Source organism: Orcinus orca, chromosome 12 (genome assembly GCF_937001465.1).
Source record: "Orcinus orca chromosome 12, mOrcOrc1.1, whole genome shotgun sequence".
NCBI classification, from domain to species: domain Eukaryota; kingdom Metazoa; phylum Chordata; class Mammalia; order Artiodactyla; family Delphinidae; genus Orcinus; species Orcinus orca.
The window spans coordinates 63,709,706-63,716,021 of record NC_064570.1 but is presented as its reverse complement, the minus strand read 5'-3'; the positions used below and the strand labels follow the sequence as shown (position 1 = coordinate 63,716,021).

The following is a 6,316-nucleotide window of genomic DNA, read 5'->3' as shown; positions in this document are numbered from 1 at the left end:
ACTTTGGGGAGTTCCCCCCCTCCAAATACTCCAGCAATACAGGAACATACTCAACTGTTCCAGTCAAAAATAGTAACTTTCAAAAATGGTGAAAATCAGTCACTTTCAGTCAGCTTGACTGTCAACATAACAAGAAAACACAGCAGGTTAGAATTAGAATATCTCTTTCTCCACCTTGAGTATGTGAAAAATATACCCGTCTTTATTTTCCATAGTAATCTTGGGTGTTTTTATCTAGACATGTGTTAACTGTGTAAGATAAACGAAGGGTGGCAGAAAATAAAGGCTTTAAGTTTAGTTGCACATCAAATAGTCCCCAGACATAGTCATTAATAACAAGATGCTTGAAGTTTAATCAACCATAAGTTGCACTTCTATTCTTTTTTCATTGTAAGGATATGTTTTACAAAATCTACTGAGAAGAAGAAGAAATGGTTAAAAAATAAAATCAGTTTAAAACACTTAAGAGAAAAAGACTTAAAAAATAATATGTGGCTTCACACTTAACATCAATTGTTTAGTTAAAAACAACGTTAATAAGTTATTAATTATCAGTAACTGGTAGAGTGATAAAATAAGCTATTAAAGAAATTTACTGCATATTAATCTTTAGATAAAATACTACATATTTTCAGCAATCCATTTTCTTATTATTCTAATAACATACAAGCTAAGAGGCTTTTCAGGAGCCATAACTGTATAGATATTCAATTACATTATTTTAAAGAGGAAGCTGAGGTAAATTGCTCCTTATGTCTCCTTTCTCTGACTGCATCCAAAGTCTATGCATTTTGAGGCCCAATTCTCCATCCACTTAATCCACAATTATTTGTTTAAATGCTCTAGCATTAATTGAATTCCTAAGCTCTTACAGCTTGTAGCAGTCATCCTGGAAATTGCTATGCCTTATTAGGTATTATATTATATAGCACTATTTTAATTTTTAGAAATTATATCACTTTTTAGCCAATTGTAAATTCTCAGAAGATCAGAACCATGTGAAATACTTCTTTGATCTAGCTTCCATTACCTAATAAAGTGCCAAACACATACTGGGCATTAAAGAAATACTTTCTGATTAATGAAATGATGTGATCTAATCTACTCATTGAAGGAAGAATTTGTAAACATCAATGTTTAGTAATATATTGGCTTTATCTAAAACTAAATCATGGTTGAAAATGTTTTGCTAAGTTCCTTAATGGAATATCTTCTCTTTTTATTTTACCAAAACTCAAATCATGTTTGAATATTTTCTTATCATTTTAACATAGAAAAGTGTATCATATAAATAAGATGTTGCATTTAAAGAACATCTTTTTGATGAACAAGTTAAATATTAACAAAAACAACTATGTAACAGACAATAAATAAAGGCTTTATATAGACTATGTTCTCTGACAATTCTGCAATAAAATTAGAAATCAGTAGTAAAAGGAGTAAAAATATTCATGTCTCTGATCACCACTTTCCCGTAAAGGTAGATTATTTTTACCAAACCTCCTACTAGAAACAACTAAAAATAAAGGAGAAAGTAAAAGAATAATCTTCATAAAGGCAGCACAAATCTGATGAAATATTAAGGAATTCCCAGCCTGCAATCTAAGAACAGGAGGGGAAAAGGAAGATTCTAATCCACCCTGCCATAAGGCATTTGCTCTGGCTAAACCTAGCTATGGCCTGGAAGGACCCCGAAAAGCCTAGGGACACCCATGGTGAGGACTTTGATTCGTGAGCCTACGATGTTGATTTGTGACACTAAAGGCTACACGGTTAGAGTAAGGTGAACCTAAAGTAAACCCTCTGTCACTTTGCAAGAGAGTAGGGAAGGAATCCATCCTTGAGTGCCTGTAAACACATGTAACTCTCATAGTGTTATAGAGCTCCACGTGTCTTTGTTGGGAATGTCCCCAAATAATCACAAACTGTAATTTAGATTAACATGATCCTGAACTGTTAGTGCCAGTGAGCTCTGGGAAGGAATGAATGTACTCCTTCTGGAGGACACCATCTCTATTTTGCCCTTTCTTGTGAGAATGCTCCCAAGAAAAATTTTATGATAAACTGAAAAATAACCAAGCTGGCAAGATAATAAGGCAACATGTATAAAGTTTATCAGAAACAACAGAAAACAGAAGCAGAACAAAAAACTTCAGATAATTAACTTAGATGTGGAGCATTAAAAAAAAAAAAAGGAAGAGAAACAGAAAAAAAAGAAAAATAGGCTTACTTCATTATTAGAATAAAAATAAGCTTGGCAGAATCAGCATGTAATAGGAAATTATTTTTAAAATTAATGCATACAGTATTGAGAGATCATTACAGTAACTGGGGTGAAAAATATAACAACTGAAATTTGAAACTCAGTGAATGAGTGTGGTAGCAGATTAGCCACAAAAAGAGAGAATTAGCAAAATGGAAGTGGAGGCAAAAGAATTCTGAAAGTAGTGCAGAGAGAAAAAAAATGGTAGGAAACATAAGAAAGAGTTTAAGAGGTACAGATGAAGAGTTAGAAGGTCTAAAATATATTTAATTTGCATTCCAAGGTATGGGGGTACAAGTTCAGGATACAAGAGTAGAGAGGACCAAGGGCACAGAGAGAAAAGCTCTGAGCCAAGGAGCAAGGCTTTGTATTTACTCCCAGTATCAGGGGGCATGACAGTGACTTGTGACTCAATGAAACAAACTCCTGATGTTTTCACCTCATCCAAAGCCTTATCTAGGGTAGCAAGGTCATTATTACTGACCCCATCAATTTTGAGGTCTCCTATCTCAGCAGTCACATTGCTTTCTGGGTTGGCTCATGAGGTCTGTATGACTGATTTGGGCTTGCACAGTGGCAACTATTTTTAGGAGTCCATCTTTTTTTTTTAATTGAAGTGTAGTTAATTTACAATGTTGTGTTAGTTTTAAGTGTACTGCAAAGTTATTCAGTTTTATATATATATAAATATATATATAAATATATATAATATATATTTTATATAAATACATATAATATATATGTATAATATATATACATATATTCTTTTTCAGATTTAAGATTTACGAATCCATCTTAACTCTTGCCCACTAAGCTTTAAGTTGGGCTGTCTCTGCTCTAGGAAGTTTTCCAGGTTTGCAAGGCTGATTGAATTAGTTTATCTACATTCCTTTGAGTCAGTTTCTTATTTTCTGATGGGTCACCTTTATCAGCATTATTAAAACAATCTTCACCGTAAGAGGGCAAACACCAGCCAATGTTCCATCTATAATTTCCCATGGGAATTGATCTCTCTCATGGATTTCTTCTGAAAGTGCCAAAGCTCTCTTACAGCAGCCAAGATCCACTGCAAAAAAAAAAAAACCCTGATGCCAAATGAATTTAAGTTTGGCATCATAGACTGTAGGAGGGGCTGAGCTGTAAGAAGGCTAGGCTGTTACCATCCTTCTTAACAAGCCTTATGTGCCTGGTCCCCTCATCTCCCAAGCAAACCAGCCAAGATTCAAATGATTTGCTCGGTTTTGCAACAGAGGTCATGAATATCCCTTGTTTCACCTGTGTGGGTGCACATCTCTCTAACTGTTTTCTTAGAGGGTCAGAAACATCTGCCCTCTGCCACCCTCAAACAAATCTTAGTCTCAGTTGTTACAATGGGAAAGACCTGAGGCTGACTGCCAGATTGGTAAGGAAGTCCTCCCCCAGCCCCAGCTGAGAAGACAGTTGGCAACACCCAGACAGTGTTTGGGCATCTATCTGTATTTGAACCTTCTTCCTGGTACTCTTCTTGCAACCACCTCTCCAGTTCTTCCTCATCAACAGGCAATAAAGCAGAGGACCATTTATTGCCCAGCTGACCATACAATTTTGTCAACATGTCACTACTGAGTCCCATGAATTTTATTCAAATCCCATTAGTTAGCCCACAAGGTCCATTTCTTTCCTCTTCCAAAAGGCCAGATCCCTGTAAGCATATCACCTATGTTGCCAAAAACCATCAACAAATCTCTGAGAGGTCAGCTGGTCTGCCAAGCTTCATGGATGCTGGCAGATGACACAAGGCAGAGATCAAAGGTGAGTTTATTGCAAATGCAGTGCCAAAGTATCAGCATTTATACCATTTTTCTGAGCTCCAGTTCTTACAAGGTGACATGAATTTGGGCCATATGGTGACATGAATTGGGCCTTGTATGACAGGAGAAGGGCTCTGAGCTTTGGGAACCTAAATATTTTACACTGGACAGTGAGCACAGATGCCCTTTTTTCTAGAAAGAAATGACCATCTCTATCTTCCTAGGCTGTAAGCACACCTGTTACTTGCTTCAGAGGGAGACATTAACTCTACCATCCAAGTCTATTCTCTATAAAAATATCATTTAAAAGATCACCTGGGGAGGGCTTCCCTGGTGGCACAGTGGTTGAGAATCTGCCTGCCAATGCAGGGGACACGGGTTCAAACCCTGGTCCGGGAAGATCCCACATGCCACAGAGCACCTAAGCCCATGGGCCACAACTACTGAGCCTGAGCTCTAGAGCCCGTGAGCCACAACTACTGAGCCAGCATGCCTAGAGTCCGTGCTCTGCAACAAGAGAAGCCACCGCAATGAGAAGCCCGCGCACCGCAACAAAGAGTAGTCCCCGCTGGCCGCAGCTAGAGAAAGCCCACGCGCAGCAACGAAGACCCAACACAGCCAAAAAAAAAAAAAAAGATAAAAGATCATCTGGAACAAAGGGCAGTCAGTGCCCCTGCTTGCAAGATGTACAGAAAAAAAAAAGAAAAGAGAGAGAGAGACCCATGTAGAATTATCTCCCAATATATCACAAGTTAAAGAAGAAAATTTCAGGAATAAATTGTTTTACTCCATTAATTTTTACCACCAGAGAGCTGTTGTACCACTCTTTCTGTTAGAATTATTTGGTGGTACCCTGAATCACATGCACTTAACTATAACATGCAATGTGCAAATATGTTTTTTCATATTTTTTTCAAAAAAAAAAAAAGCTTGAAGCCCCTTTTGGAACGAAGTTTCTTCAGAGGTGGCTAAATAGTATCCATTATCTAAATCAAATTTTTTTTTTTTTTTAAGGTACGCGGGCCTCTCCTCTCACTGTTGTGGCCTCTCCCGTTGTGGAGCACAGGCTCCGGACGCGCAGGCTCAGCGGCCATGGCTCATGGGCCCAGCCGCTCCGCGGCATGTGGGATCTTCCCAGACCGGGGCATGAACCCGTGTCCCCTGCATCGGCAGGCGGACTCTCAACCACTGCGCCACCAGGGAAGCCCCAAAATCAAATATTTTAAAAAGGGAAGGGAAGGAGGAAGTAGAAGAATAGTATAATGAGGTGGGGGGTGGGGCGGGCCCTGCGCTGTGGCGGGAAAGTGGCGGAAAAGTAAGTGGCGGGAAAGTAGCGGGAAAGCTCCTCCCGGAGCCTGGGGCGCTGGAGGCGCCGCCGAGGCCGCAGCTGACGCAGTTTCTGGCCGAGAAGCTGCTCACCATTATCCCGAACTTCAGTCCGGACAAGATCTTCTAACTGGGGGCGACCTGGGGCTCTTCCACCCTGACTCACCAGTAGAGGTGGCCCTGTGGCTGGCGATCGACCCGACACCAAGATGGATGCGTTGGCTGCTTCCTCGCGAGTGGAGGGAGGTGGGAAAGTTGGAGAAGATGAGGGATCAGGAAGGAAAAGGAAGAAACGTTTCCCTCTACGCCTAGCCCTTAGTCCAAGGAACTTACCAAACTCCTGTTAAATCAGGCTTCGGACAACATCCCCAAGGCGCATGAGATCCGGACCCCGATGGAGGACGCGCAGGACAGTCGCGTAGCCAAGCTCCCGTGTGTGCTGACGCCTTCGTGACACAGCAGGCGGCCCGCGCCAGGCTGGATAACTTTACCTCGATGCAGGTCAACACCCGTGGAGCTTGCCTCCCACCAGCACTCGATCCCGTGGACAAACTCCGCACAGACCTGCAGCCTTCAAACGGCGCCCAATCTCGAGACTTCCGGGCAGAGACGGGTTTGTGGAGGCCCGTGTCTGGGGCAGGAGGCCCGCCAGCGGTGTGTGAGCGCTCAGGACGCGATCGAGGGACGCCCAGGATTCCTGGGAGTTCTTGAACCGCTTTTGAACGTCTGAAAAAAAGTGCAGTGGAGCAAGGAATGGATTTATAACATTGTTAGACAGCAACGGGCTTGTGGTGACTTTCTGTAATTCCACATCTGTATCTTGGAGCCAGCTGTCCTTTTACAAAGGAAAGAAAAAAACTTTGGCAAAAGAAGCGGTTTTCCCCGGCGGAAGCTCCAGTCTCCTGATCAGAACTGCCATGCGCAGGTGAGTGTTCGG

The 6,316-nt window shown here is 41.2% G+C and overlaps 1 pseudogene; it reads left to right on the top strand.

Annotated features, from left to right (window-relative positions):
- Window positions 1–3,961: 3,961 nt before the first annotated feature.
- On the top strand, window positions 3,962–6,090 carry LOC101281383 (DNA replication complex GINS protein PSF2-like; annotated as a pseudogene).
- Window positions 6,091–6,316: the final 226 nt, after the last annotated feature.